The sequence below is a fragment of the Osmia bicornis genome, chromosome 3 (genome assembly GCF_907164935.1).
Source record: "Osmia bicornis bicornis chromosome 3, iOsmBic2.1, whole genome shotgun sequence".
Lineage (NCBI taxonomy): Eukaryota > Metazoa > Arthropoda > Insecta > Hymenoptera > Megachilidae > Osmia > Osmia bicornis.
In genome coordinates this window covers 8,389,044-8,404,797 of record NC_060218.1, presented here as the reverse complement: position 1 = coordinate 8,404,797, position 15,754 = coordinate 8,389,044, and the positions used below count along the sequence as shown (strand labels likewise).

The window sequence follows — 15,754 nt, the reverse complement described above, 5'->3', positions numbered from 1 at the left end:
GGGTCGAGGCTCGTTCCTGAAAACATTGCCGATTCCGTTTCCAAGCCGGTGCCAATGTCTTTGACACCGTCGCCGCGGATTCAGGTACCGTGGACATTCGCCGGCTGAATGCAATTAAGTAATAAAACTATAAACAATAATAATATTTATATTATGGTCCATCGGTAACGGTCACTGCGAATTAAATATAATTGAAAATTCTAAGCGGTATCAATATTACATTACTTTAGCACGATCTAAATTGGAAAATGATCGTACTCTGAATAATTACAATTACGGCCTATCGCGTACTACACACACGGTCGTTTTCACCGGGCATTTAACGCGTTAACGTTGTCGACGACCGCAGCGACGTCAATCATTTGAGAAACGGTGACCGACGTGCTGGTAGAGTTGTTTTTCGTATAGGATTGAGTTTCGTCGTGTATCTTCTATTTCGAAATCTAAACGCTTCGGCTCGGATGTCTATAATCGCCCTTATACTAGCGAAAGGGTTACACGGCATTTACTTATTTTGATTCATATAGAATACGCTGACGCTATAGTTTGCCGCTCCGACTATAGACCCTCTCGCGGTTGCACGTAATATGCATCGCTATTTAAAAGCAATCGGGTCTCGCGTGTTCGTAACGCAGCGTGAGTCACCTGGCTTAGCTACTTCTTATTGTACTCGATTGGCTAATAAAGTAAAGAGAGTCAGCCAACCAGGCAGACGGTCGCTTAGCTACTGTTTTTATCGTTGAATCCTTGCCTGGCCGTAATAAAATTCTCGTTTATTTAGCGTCGCGACGGGTAAACGTGGAGGGTGTTTGCGAGAGAGAAGTTTACGCGGTGATCGCGAGCGAAATCAAGTCGCGCGAAGGATAGCCCGTTTAAAAGCGATTCGATGACTAGCCGGTTTAATTGCAAACGTTGTAATTGTGCGATAAAACGCGGCTCGCGGAACAATGCGACGATAATTGGTGGTAAACTGTTAACGTAATTACGCGGGCCCGGTACGCCGTTGAAAATAATTAGAGGATCGTGCGCTCTCAAATACTGTTCGATAATAAATAACACCGGGTATTCATTCTATTTACGGTTGTCTTATTTATTCGTCTGAATTATTCAGAAAACACGGTTCTTTCATTATACTTGACAATGTTTCCTATCGGTGATACTAATCACTGCAACAAGTAGATTACTCGTTCGATTTTAAATCAACAGTAATTTTAAGCGTTATGTAAATTTTCTCATAGCGCAATTAGAAGATAACCATTCGCCTTTTTCCTCGACAATTTTCTCCTAATTGGCCATAAAAAGGAAAAGAAAAAAGAACTATGACTTGTAACAGTTGCCTAGCGTATGACGCATAAGGTGCGTCGCAGCTTTCAAACGTGTTAACGTCGTAAAGAGTCAATTTACTTGGTTTTTGCATCGTTCGATACTTTCTGTTCTCCATAAAAGTATCATCTGCAGAAAATATGGTCGATCATGCTCGCGAGAGTAGTCCGTACGCGAAAGTCGGAATAAAAGAAGAAGAAAAAAAAAAGAAGCAACATCCGCATGACCGATGGAATTGCGGTTCCCTGCGAGTCTAATGATACGAAATTGCAAGTTTGCCGTCAGAAACACGCGATTCGACGTTGCATCGTCGCTCGACTCGCGCATCATTCCCGTGGAAATGTACCCTCGCTCGGCCGCAATGGACATTTGTCCAAATTAAATCAGTCGGATCCATCGATTCGACACGGCCGGTCGCGTAATCGGTCTCTAGTTACGCAGGAAATGGTGGAAAAAATAAATGGCCAGAAGGGCGGTATCGAATTGTTTTTGTGGGGTTGAACGTTGATACAGAACCATACGCTCGTCCGATTCTGTTTTACTGGCGGGGGATCTATTTGCGAGAAAATTCTTTATCCACCGTTGCTTTTATCTTTATTTTTATATAAAAGGGTGGGTTCGGCGAGTTCTAGGAATATTTTTCCCTCTAATTTTCTACGTATACTAAAGAAGCTCCTTTTTCCATGAAATTACATAAAATCGTAAGGAAACAAAAAAATAGAATAGAAATAAATTTGTAAAGACGTAAAACAATCTCCATTCGCGTTTCTGATATCACGAGTACGAGTTGGCTCGAGTTTGAATGCAAATTGATTCTGCATCGACTAATCACTGATCCATCGATAAAGGATTAAGAGTCGCCTCGGATTGAGAGACACTGAGGTTACTACAAGCGCTTGCAGACAGCGAGGCGCACAAGAGGCGTTCGCGCAGCCAGTGTGTCATTCGAGATTGAATAATCGCGTTTCACGATTCGAAAAGCGCAATCGATAACGCGTCGTGTGTCCGCGGGTTTGATAACCGATAACGAGCGCGATAGTGGTCGCCGGGGAAACGGGGAAACTTCTAAACCATACCCATATCGCTCGAATCGAAGAAGAAATTAATCGATAATCCTCGTTCGAGTTAGAAAATTACACCGCTGAGGTACTCCTTCTATTTTCCATCAACTATTATCGAACAGCCTTTCAATTGATTTATCGATAAATTATATTTGAACAAATTTTCATCCAAGATAATATTTTACAAATTATCAACTACTTACAATAGTTTTGGAAGTTCATCCGCACCGGTTTTCTATAATTAAATAATTCAAGTGAAATAAATGACAGGATAAAACTTTGAATAATTAATGAAATAATTAAGGAAAGAAAAGAAATTTTCACGGTTGAGAATCAGCTTTGTAAGGTAGGAAAAACAGTGTCCGGCCAGTGTGTCCGGTAACTCGAATGAAAGCAATTCGCCCGGGACACGGGCTTTAATCGTGTTTCAAGCGAGAATAAACGGCCCAACGGCTCGAGCGATCCGCTCGCGTCAGTTCACCGTCGTCGCTCGGCTCTACGCTCGGACCCGATCAAGTTCAACGACCGTAAATTTTATTTACGAAAACCCAGCAGTAACAGCGTATAACCCGGGACTAAAGTGGGTTCCACTTGACGCGACTTTAACGTGCCATCGGGAATAAGGGAGCACGATTTGTTTAAGCCAGAGTTAACGGTTTTAATGTCACCAGTCACGATTCAACGAAAAAGAAACGAACAACAACTATCGCGTGTTTCGTACAATAATTTATGCGTAAGAAAACGCGTATCGTATCGTTTATTTAAATTTGGAATATTTTGCATTTCCTGTATAGTCATCTCGTAGAGAATACCATGAATTTCAATCACAGTAGAATCTCCGTTAATTAGTTTAATTGGGATCGAGGCAGGTTAAATGAAACCGAATTACCTAATTCAAGTCTGGATAGCAACGATTAAAAATCCTCGCTGGATACGAACCTTGTCGGTAGTATTCATACAATTTGCTTGTTTCATTAATTATACTCGTTTAAAAGTATCTCGTTACACCTTTACGGCGTGCAAGGGCAGTTAATCATTTTGTCCATCGTGGTTTCTTTTCCGCTGCGGCATATGCAGAACAAGAACGATTGTCCTCCAAATGGAGGCGCGAACAATAATTAAAATTTGAAATAATTTTTCTTCCATTGCACGTGTAAGATCATCCAGGGTCGAACGCGTGATTAAACGATCCGTGAAACTACAATTTGTTGACGAATCTCGGGTCGAAGGTTTTATCGTGTTTACCGTGAAAGATAATTTATAACATAATTAAGATGCGATTAATTTTCGAAAACAACATGTAAAAAGCACAAACACGACAAAATAATAATCACTACAAGACCTTGACGTTGATGTTTTTTTTGAAATCGTTTTTAACGAGTTTACAATTGCGGTAAATTAGACGGTTTTTTGAAGAGAAGGGAAGAGAGGCGGGAGGATGTAATAAAGGTTAATTCATTGTTTGCAGTGAAATTGGATTTGCTTTTGAATCGCGTGCTGGCGAGGTAGAAATTTTCGGAGGCTGTCGGCGTGTCCGAGCTATCGGTGCCATTAAACAATTTCCGGGCTAGCCTCCGATGTTTTTGTTCCTCCTACTGTCTGGGTTAGGTGCATTCTCGTTGCATATTTATTAGACGTCACGCCCGATAACAATCGGTCGATTGTTTAATTCTTCGTATACGATGCGGCTCTCCTCTTTGCGCACCGCTCTACAATTGTTCGCGCAAATACACCTTTTTTATATTCAGGATATATTTATATACAGCTGGTTCAGAATATACGGTATTATATAGTTGAAACAATGAAAGTTAAGGTTTGCTATAATTAAAAGAAAATTGAGAGTTTGAATTTTTAATTAATTATTATTCATACATGATGGTGTATTATTAATTATACCAGCGTAGTATATCGTTGCGAGATAGTGAAATAGAAGAATAGAAATGAAATAAAACCCACGTTAATATGAACTTCGCCTCATTATACGAGACACCAAGTACATAAATTCATACATGCATTTCATTTATACGTGTACGTACTCGTAGCACGACCGCGTAAGAGCCTCTGCGAATTTTTCCCCATTACACGAGGCCTTTTGAAGTGTAAGAAAAATAGCCTCCGTTACAATGGGTAATTTTCGTGCCACGGGTTCATTTAGATACAGAGATTGCACGGCAAGTGTTCTCTCAGTTTTCTCGCGATACTCGAAGCCCGAGATTCGACTAAATCTATCTGAAAGTCATCCACCTAGAGAGCAGTGTACATAGAAACAGGGTGAGGAAACTTCTTCCTCTTATTTTTCGACTTAAAAGATTACGGGATATCAAAGGATCGTGATATAATTTGCGTGACGTTCACCGTATGCAAATCGGAGCACGCGATTTCCTTCGGTTATCCTATGCGTACAAAGTTTCCCAGTTTCTCGCTAGATTTTATCTCGCAAACTTTTATTCTACGTGTTATTGTAGCGTTAATATACGAAGCTTTTTACGCCGGAAAATCTCGGCGAAGTACCGGTGAACTCTTCGTTCCGATTCGAATCTACTCGCGATATACTTGGTTTCTCATCCGAACTCGTTACCATCGTGTTCGTGCTAGCGACAAGCTGAAAATATCACCGCTTCAACTTCCTTCGAAACCCTTTAACGAAGTTCAAGTTAACTTAAGTTCGTTCTTCCTGTTCGGTGCTCCATTCTTTCCCTTCGAGCTGGTATTATACGAGCTGGCGCAGAGGTTCTTCTCGTCAGAGAGGATCGCGAAACGTAACGCGGAGGAAACAAAAAGAAAAGAAAAGAAAAGAAAAGAAAAGATGGAATAAACTGAAATGGATGGATGGTACATGGGTGCGGTAGATGTTCACGTGTAACCGACGGGTCGTAAAATATCAGGGTCGTGCGAAAATTTCCGCGACTCTTCTCTCGATGTTTACCAGCGATCGTCGATCTTCCGTGTCCTTTCTCACGGCTCTGCTGCAGGGATAGGTGAACCGCGGGTTTCTACGCGAGTATTATGCGCGCGGAACGGGAGCGGTGTTTTCTACGAGCGTAGAAATGGCGAAAAACCTGTTCCCTTCGAAAGCGCCAATTGATCTACGCCTTTTTGCACACCGGCTGGAAACTGACCTCTCGTTTGTAACAAACTAACCTTCGATCGGTTACCTGAGAAAGTAATATTAATATTTTCGGCGACGATGAAAGTTGGTAGAATAAAATTATTCCTCTATGCTCGAGCTTCTTGGAGCCTTAAAACGTGCCATGTTGGTCACCAATCTATTTTTCTTTCAAACTAATAATAAACACTGCTTCTTAAAAGAAGGCTGAGCTCATGTTTCTGGGTAGCATCGTTGTGCAACGTCTGCAGATCATCAGTGCCTCGAGCGAGCCGATCATTAATTACCAAAATCGAAACTAGAAATTAAATCGTTCGAACGATAAAATTAAGAGATACTTGTCGTAGTTTTCGTTCGAATGGAATTTTCATTTTGAGACATAGAAAATAGAAACTTGACGGAAATAGGTAGTTTGGTGGAGCAAAGTCGAAGGAATGGTTGCACGTTACCGTTATCGAAATCAGGCGGTTGCCAGTCGTAGCAAAATAGGAAAGTGCATCGGATGTTCGCGTGGCATACAGAAGTTGCAGGCGTAGCCGGGTGAACTACGAGGCTGTTGTACGGCCAGTGCTGTGCCAACTGCTGCACCGCGATCGTACCATCTTTTTTTGCGAGCATTAAGTTCCTCGTGTATTTTCTTTAGGCAATCGCGTACTAACTTTCGCGTTATTATCTCGAAAGAAAGAATTTGATTTATAGGGGAAAGAAAAATGTCTGTTTCCATTTAAACAAATGCACATTCGGTTGAATTTATTTTCTTCTTCTTTTTTTTTTTTTTGAAAGATATACGACTTTTTCTTCGCAAACAAAGAATGACGATAAAATGTTTTTCTACCTTCTTGATTTATCCGTTTCGCGATAACGAAGATCGGGCAACGCGCGATGGGTTATAACGACCCCCTCCTGCGCTCACCGGAGAACCGCATTTTCCTCCGTGTTTCTTTTTTATTCTCCGCGAGTTTCTCGGTCAGCCAACGAGCACAGCTGATGGCGGGAAGATACTATATAATTAGAAAGTACACGCGTAGCCATGTGGCTCGGTTTAAGGTGGAGTCTGCAAATATGTCTTACAGATCCGCAGAGAAGCGGCTAGGCGGTCGTTAGCTGCTTACTTATTTGCGCTTTTACCTCGTTTCTTTCAATCTTTTTCTCTCTCTCGTTTCGTTACAGTCAGCAGGAGATCCGTCTACTTCGCACTCTTCCTTCTCCGAATAATCTTAGTCGCTTTACAATCCGTGAGATATGGAAAATTTCATATTTTCGTCTACACCCTTTTTACCTGAGTAACAGGGGCAGAGAGATCGGCGGTCTCGATTACAGGGGCCGATGAACACGTTCGGTCGATTTGACTTGTTAGCTAGACGAAAAAGGGGTGTCTCGAGAAGTCTGGCCGAAGTTTTAAGCTGGGGTTGCTTTCACCGCGCTCTGATCCCTAAAACTACACCAGGATCGTTAGTTACTTAACACTTTGACGGAGGGATAGATTTTGATGTGTAACTTTCTACATCATCGATCTTCATTTCATTTCTATCGTCGCGTTCCAATTCGAAGTTAGAAATTGGCAATTTCACAGACCGGTGCAAGGGGTTGAAAAGATCACGGCGGTGTATGCCGAGAGTAGAAAGAACGTTATTTATTCAGAATGTTAGTGTCCACGGTGGCAAAGGAGGACAAACGGTTTACGGTAATCCCGTAACGCACAAGTCGCCGGTGTAATAAAAGTAATGGACTACTTTGCCTAACAAGGAGGAAAATTAAATCGAGAGCCGAGAAAGGAAGACGTCTAATTCGGAGGGTAATGTCGAGCGTATGAAAAATCTCTTTGAAACTTGGTGAAAGTAATTCGACGACCCCGAAATGTCTGACAAGTTTGATCGAATCCTCCTACCGTTCGGAATATTAATTTCATTTCTCGCATTCTCTGACCCCTTTCGGTAGGCTCCCACGGCATATTGTGCGGCACAGCGGAAAAATAATGTCAAGGAAGCGGCCGGATGCATCCATTTCTCGATGTAAAAGGAAGAAAAATGAATTTTCGCCGGTTCGGCTTGGCTCGGCTTGGCTCGGCTCGACGCGACACGCAGAGTGCCTAACTGAGCGTAACTGACTTCTCTCTCTTTCTCTTGTTATTTACGATTTCGCGATAAGTAGTTGTTCGTCATGACTCACGATGAGGTATACCTTTTGGTCCGTACCGAGTGCATCGGCGAAGTGCATACTGCACTCTTGCCGCGCATTATACAACGAAACGCACTATTCACGCGTGTAACCGCTCGACACACCTCTACTCTTCTCTCTCTCTCTCTCGTTTACGCTTTTGAAACATGCTTCGAGCATTAGCACTCCAACGTTGCGTGCATATTGCGGCAAGCAAATAGGGAGGAGCCATCTTGTCTCGATGATTTACATGAGATCTTGGCGACTCTTCGCGAGCGGAATTGATATGCACGCGTGCACGCCCGCGAGTACGCGAGTTGCACCATGCCCACCTTCTTCCCTTCTTCGTTACACCTCTCTGCAACCGCTTCGCTTAAGATAATGTCGTTCTCTTTTCAAATAACGATGTTCGCAGCAGCCAGTTACACGATTCGCCGCTGGCTAAATGTCCCTCTTCGCTTCCAGTGTTCAACGATCTCAGCCACCGGATTGCCGTGGCACCGTGCGATTTCTATTCATTCCATCCTAGATGGAACGATTTATACAACGATAACGATTTGCTTGTACAACATTCTATTCTATTATATTTCGAGCATTGCCCGAAGCGCGGTGCAATTTGAAAACTTCAGACGTTCGATACGGAGTTGGGAAAATACTTTATTAAAGCATATAAAAATAGGATGCTTCTCGTTAAAGGTTGTCTACTGTATTTTCTCAGGCTATCGTTTCTCGTTTCGCAGTGGTTGGTTATCGAGCTTCGCAGAAGAAACGTTCGACCTCGCGATCACCTGTGCGGAACACGCGATCATTAAACGTGTCCCTTTCGCTCTTTCCTCGGATCTATCCTCTTCTTTATCCCTCCGGTTCGTCCTAACAAGCTTCTCGATTGGTTAATGTTTTAATCGGAAAAAAAATCATTTTTCCTTCTTAATAAAAAGCGAATAGAGTTTCACGAAACGATTACTCTTCTTTAGAATGAAACATAAAAGCAGGATGTATCCTCGTACGTTCTATTCTTCGTTCTCTTTCAGAATAAAAGAACGAACAATTGGCTAGCTTTTGGATCACGGTCGAGATGATACGAGTCCGAGCGTGATCGCGCGCGTTGGACAATCGCTGGATAATCGGCTGGAGCGTGTACGCGCTATTGTCTTCGGTTGCTCGTCTGCTCCGCGGGCCGATTAAAATTCATAGAAAGTGCAAATTAACCGTGACGCTTACGGCCAGGTGTTCCTGCGGCAACGATTCCATGCGGACTCGATAGCCCGGTCGAATGCGTGACTAAAGGCTCGTCCTCTTGCACGTTCGCCAAGCTCGACATACATACGTACGTGTTACGACTCTATTCGCCCACTTATTGCTAACTGACGCTCCGTTCGTCGCACGATCCCTGCCCGTTTCTCGCTTGATTTACGGATACATCGAGGTTACATAACCGGACAGCCTCGGTACGCGGCGGCATCATCCTGTCACGAATAATTATCTATAATTAAATGACGCGATGCCGGTGAATCTTGGAATTTATTTAGCCGCTCTGCAACCTCGTTTTCGTTTTCATTTTCGCCCGAACGCGGCAAGCCTGTCAGGATCCGCGGGTATTCTTGCTGATCGTGCGTTCCACTTAACGACAGTTGCTTTTACTCATCGCGTTGCTCGCAGCTCTCTTTTCATTCTTCGAATAACGCGATTTAATCCGGGAAGCAACGAGCCGTGCGTCCCGTTCTGTAATCTTCCCTTCGCGAAGGGGACATCTCCGCGGCAAAGAATCGCCGAGATAATCTTACATACCCTGTGTGCCTCTCTTGGCGATTTTCCGCGAACAGTTACAACGCGAACAACGTTGACTCGATGATAACGCGACTCCTACGAGTTCGGTCGAGAAAATATTTCTACGCTGATCAATTTCCTCGTCCTCGCATCGCTGGACGCGAATCTTGAAAGAAATTTCAAGATAAGGCCGGTGCCCGTTGCTCGAGACGTCTAGCAATTCGTCCAACGACATTGACGATCGGTAACAATGCGGTATGCCGCCTCTGTTTCTTGGGTGCAACACTTGTTGCACGTCTCCTTGCAGTTGGACGAAATTTCACGGATCGAAGCTGGCTGACCGGTGTCTAACATCGGCGATACGTTTACGGCATAACACGAGCAGAGAGATAGATAATAATGTAAGAGGGAGGCGGCGAGAGGGACGAGGCGGAAACGAGGCTACACTCCGGTCAGGATAGCCGCGTAGAGGGAGGCGGAATACGACCCTGATTGCCAAGGAGAAATCTGCACCGTGATCTCGCGAGCGAGTTGCAACCGTGGAATAACCGTGTCTTCGTTTCGAGTACACGCGAGACGGGGAGAATAACGACCAAGCCGTTCGACGATCAAATTTATTGTTATTAACGGTGATCTTAACCCAGACCTACCTTACGAGCATTTTATTTTGGCGATCGAGTGGTCCGTTGGAATTCAGCCGAAGGAGGACGAAGATAACGAGATTCTTCGGAAACTGCAGTTAAATATGTATAGCGAATAATTTTATCTTATAATCGATCTTAATCTTTCTGCATTAAAACGCGCCTGATTTTATCCTGATAAAGTAGATTCATCAAATAGATGTATTTATGGTGGAATTCATTCTGGAGACTTAAAAATTTTTACTTAAATTTCGTATTTATTCAAATTATTTAATGTATAATCATTTATATTTTATATTCTAAGCATTGTTTTCTAATTTTAGGGCGTCGCTTATATAAAAAAATCAGTAAAAAGACCATTTATAGCCATACTTTTAATATACAATAAAAATTACAATTTCAACACATCAAAGGAGGATGCGACGTTTTATGTTGCCAGGTGCAAAAACAAAAATAACACCACAGTTTAGATTTTTTTAAATTAAAATTTTCAAATATTTACAAACTGAATCATGTGAAAATATTAAGTATAAACATTATAGATCACAATAAAAATATTACGGTATCAATTTAGCATATCAGAATATACATTTTCTGCACAAATATGAAATAAAAACTATTTTTATTCAAAGTGTCCAGAATTAATTCCACCATTGTACGAGTCTTTCCATCTTCGCGTAGATGGAATGTTAAAGTTAACAGTCAGGTTTACGGGGTCGATTAAGCGGAATCAACGATTCTGAATCCGCGAAACTCGGCAGGAGACTAATGTTCAACAAGTGTTGCATGCATAGCTTGGAAACCATACGTTATAATGGTTTGTGTGTGTCCATTAGTATCCGTACATCTGTTCTCTGGTGAATGGAGGGCGTACCAGCTGGGAAATAGTAGCCGACGATATTAAGTACATTATTTTAGGTACCGTTTCTCTTACTTGTTATGCCGGCTCCGTGCGACCGACACCCAAGCCCGTCGTTGCATTTGCTATGCGCGTCCGGACGCTGATGGTCAGCCACGTTAAATCTGTGAAATTCTCGTTCCCCACGGCTCGGTGAATAACGTTCAACAAGTATTACACAGACCACGGGAATATCGCTAGGCTAACCGAAGCGAATGTAATTTCAGGTTAACGCCGTTCCACCACCGTCAGCGATTGAACGCTTTAAAACCAGTCGAAAAATTCAATTCTAACGTTTAACGCGTTTATTCCCGGACGGTTGGAATTCTATTATTTTCAATGGATACCTTCCACGAATCTTACCCGCGAGAAATTTCCGAATATTTCCGCAAGTCGAACGATTATTTCGCAACGCGGCGAGCGCGGTTCACTTTTACCGCGAAACCGGCAGCTCGAACGGCGGGAACGTTTATTTAATTCAATGTCAGTTTTTGCAACAACTCGTCGCTTCTAGGCTTATCGTTCGATCTATATGCAATTAGCCGACGAACGTTCCCCGACTCGTTTCTCTCGGAACAGATTAAGTACCTTCGTTATTTCAATTAATAGGAATTAGCAAGGTGGATTATAGAAATTTTCGGATAACAGCACTTTCGTTTTTCGTACGTTAATTAGAATCAAAATTTCTTGGATAATTTTCATTTATTATTCTATACTTTTTGAATAGATCAATTTTATCCAAGATCTAACGATCGATGAATAATCGATGTCGAAGATGGAGGGTTAGTCGAGTGTTTGTCGCGTGTCGCAAGGTCGTAATACCGAGCCGACGTTTTTGCAATTTGCGTTAAGCATCGAGGCGAACAGGCGTAACGGCGGTTAGCGTTTAGCGAGCTTTATGTCCCTGCACCGTTATCGTCGAATCGATCCGGCGTCGCAACGCGAGACGACGCGACGGACTCCAGGGGCGCCTTTGGCTAAGGCTATCCACAGGTGAGCTACCCTCGGCTCCCGAGGTGATTTTAGAAACACGAACGGTCCTAACGATTTCCTTCGACCTCGCTTCTAAAGCGGCGAACCGCTGCTCGTAAATTTACCGATGCATTAACCCTTTAGCCACGCTATCATTAGACTAGAAAATTCATCATTCGTCTATGATAGAAATGAAGCAAAACAAAAAAAAAACTGATTTTCAGACACTGCAAAATTACATCTTTAAACTCGTTAATTAACACCCGACGAAACCTTGATTTAGCAGATAAAAATATCAAAGTTATTCTTGATGGCTGCACGAGAATACCGATTGTTCTTTTAGAATGAAACTCCTATTCTTTCCACGAGATGCTAAATTGGTCGCGGATGAATCCGTACGTTTTCAATTACACCGACCGCGATCGCGCTTTGATTTATCCCGATTTCATTAAATTCTAATGGGCCACGGCACGTGAGACGAGCGTTTTATCGCCCCGTACATCCGCGAGAGCATCCTTATATCTATCACGAAGACAAAGTACAGATATCAGGAATGCACGGCAACGTGCACCGGCATACGGTAGCACGGCTGGCCATTAATAATTCATAGCGGTGCGAATAGGAAGGGGTTAGGCTTTGGGGAATTATAAATATTTAGATCGTTCCGGAGATCGCCGCGCGCCGCGGAGAAACGCTTGAATCGCCGTTTTCTGCTCTTTCTTCCCTTCCTTGTTTTCCTTTTTCCATTGCTTCTTCTCCTTTTTTCTTTTATTTCCCTTTTTTGCTTTTGTCTCCTCCGGCGATAAACCATGCCACGTTCTACCATCATTGTGCTTGCATTTCTACTCGTTCTTGTCTTCCGCACAGAGATTAGGCAAAGTAATCAGATCCGCGTTTCTAAAACTGATCCGCGTATCGAAACGAGGGTAATGATAGGTTCTCGTTCAGACAGCTTAAATATAATAAACGGCAAATGAGTAAATAAGCAAAGGGAAACAGTAATTACAGTGTGAAGTTGTAACTCGTATTGCTACAAATTTAACCAGCATCCGTAACAAAAACCTTGATAAACGAAGCGTGAAGAAACAAAAGGAAGAAACTAAAGCAAACGAATGGTGATAGCGCTATAACGTGACCTGGCAATAAAATTAAGAAAGTTTCGAAGGATCGATCTGGTAGTAAGCGAGGTTTCTAAGATGCGTTCCACTTTGGAACAAAGTGAAATTGCGTAAATCTTCGCGGCGTTGAAAGGGTAATAAAAAGCTACGAGTGGAAAGAATTCGATCCCACGCACCGAAACGCGCGTTTTCCCCTTGCGTAAAAACACGGAAAACGCCTGTGGCGGATCGTTCCTCGGTGTAAATACACAGGCTGCTGATTCTGTGCCCCGTTGAAATTTCCGTCCGTGCACAATGCTCATTTTTTTTCTCCCTTCTTCCTTCTTCTTCTTCCCTCTCTTGTTCTTTCCAAGAACAAGCCGCTCGCAACGAGACCTTTTTTCGCAAAAGCATCGATCGCGAGGCTCGATACGAGAAACAAGAGACCCGGTTCATCCTCCACGCGGTTCTGCTTTTTAATATTCCTCTCGCTGGGTCGGTGCCCTTTTTTCAAAAAAAAAGAAAGAAAAAAAAATTGTATATTATCATAAGCAGAATTGTACTTTTATTAGAAAAACGTTCTGAAGTGATAATAGCGATAACGGTATCAATACAAATATCCGTTGATGACGAATAGGTTTTCCCTTTTGATAAAACACTTATATTGTATGTTATAAATAAGAAATCCAGGTGGATTTTTCCTGGCAGACGCACCCCTTTTTATCCTCTCGAAGATAGCAGTTGGCTCGGTCTCCCCTTTCCCGATAAGTTGCAGCAGCGTTCACGCGACCTCTCTTATTTCCTGACCCCGCCAGCCTTGACCTAGGCCTTCTCCCGTGGGGGTCGATCAATCAATGGGAAGACTGCCGCAGACTGACATCGACTAATTGTGTAAACGGTCCGATATAATGGCTCGTTCGTATTTCCAGACGAACGGCCAACAGGGCACGACCGATGAACATTTTCTTTTTCAACCTAGAATCATACGAATTATAAGGATCAAAGCAGAAAATGAATGCAACGATGATTAAGTTACGGGGCGATGTTCGGAAGGTCTTCTTCTCTGGCTTGGCTTTCAATTGTTCCCGTTGCGTAATGTTCGATCGACGATAATCAGCGTTCGGAAAAGTGCTTCTCTATTAGCTTTCGGTTACATTGCCGACGACGTTACGTTTAGCTTCGGATGGATACATATTAAGCTGGTCGATCCCTATCAAGCGGGGCAAATTGAAATTCCAATAAGCCCGCCAGGAAATCGATAACAGACAGCGTTATTCTTCGCTAATTCAGAATGGAACTGTCTAATTTTCATCCCTTTAACTATTTCCGTTATTGGTCTTTGCAAATATCATTAAATCTATTTTCACAAAGGATAAGTTTCCGAATGGTCCCACCAAAATTGAGAACTCAGGTACGGTATATAACCTAAACTGACTACCAGAAACCGATTAAAATTGGTTTTAGAGCTGGGTGTCTTTCCGTTTTTGAGATATCGTAGTAAGAAATTTTTGTACAATTTTGGGACTACGTATGCGCTATTCAATACTGCGCATGCACTATTCGATACTGCGCATACACAGAACCTAACCTAATCTAACCTAACCTTACTACGATATCTCGAAAACGGTAAGACATCTAGCTCTGAAACCAACTTTAATCGGTTTCTTGTGGTCAATTTAGGTTATATACCGAACCTGAGTTCTCAATTTTGGTGGGGTCATTCGGAAACACAGCCCAATATACATATAGTCTTAAGTTATTTTTTAGTTATTCGGCCCTGTGTACAGGTAATACTTTACCTCTGCGGGATTACAGTCATGTTACTAAATGATTTGTATTATGTCTGGATCAAATAATAATAATAATAAATGGAAAGTGATCATTTTTGTGGGGGAAAAGTAGCATCGCGTTGGCAGCTCGTTACTCGGGGAAGAATATTCATCGGTATACATTGCATGTTGAATGTTTATATTTTATGATAGCAAGTGTTCCGTTTGTGAAACGTGCGATTATTTTATCAATCCGGAAGTGATAATACGTGTACAAGCATCAGCGGTTCGACGATTGCAGTATTGCATCAGTGCAAACGTTTATTCTTTTATTCACATATCGAACGACCTTGTATTGTGACTGGTTGAAAACGTCCAAACACGCGTTATTCTTCTAGGAATGAAAAAAGAATAACATACCGTTTCAAGAAAACAGAGTTGATCTTGACAATGTTTTACGCTTGTCTTTAAAAGCAACCTACATAGATAAGTAATTAACGGCATTTCTGGAATCTAATTGATCGTTGTTTCCTTTTCTTTCGTTTCAGACATTCACATGGATTAACGGGAAGATCGTTGTAACCCGAGGAAATCAAAGGCCAGCGAGAAGTGACGTGTAACGATGTAAAGAACAATGTAATCCGTTGCCGTAACTGCAACAAACCGAGAAACAAGAAACGCGGCGAACAGTGCGCGACGTGAAAGAAGCAGCAGAGAAACGGGGATCGAACGGAAGGATAATCGGAGAAGGAAAAGTGGTACGATCGATCGGTTCCTTAAAAAAGTGTCCGATCGATCGTTTCCTTTCAAAGGTGCGCTACCTACGATCGTCTCTCTTCCTGTCTTTCTTTTTCCTTTTTTCCCGTGAAACGAGCCTCCTTCACGGTGCTAGACAGTCGACACCGCCTACTTTCTATCCCCCTGCAACCACTACCGTAGCTGCACCGCCAGTAAAATCCTCGA

At 42.6% G+C, this 15,754-nt stretch overlaps 1 protein-coding gene across 2 annotated transcripts in view; it reads left to right on the top strand.

Moving 5' to 3' along the window:
- LOC114876718 (sestrin-1) overlaps positions 1-15,754 on the top strand; it is a 117,238-nt gene that overhangs the window by 1,725 nt on the left and 99,759 nt on the right. For both annotated transcript variants that reach the window (XM_029188493.2, XM_029188494.2), the window contains exon 2: positions 15,340-15,603. The gene's annotated coding sequence lies outside the window, so the exon portion shown is untranslated. The remainder of the gene's footprint in view (positions 1-15,339; positions 15,604-15,754) is intronic.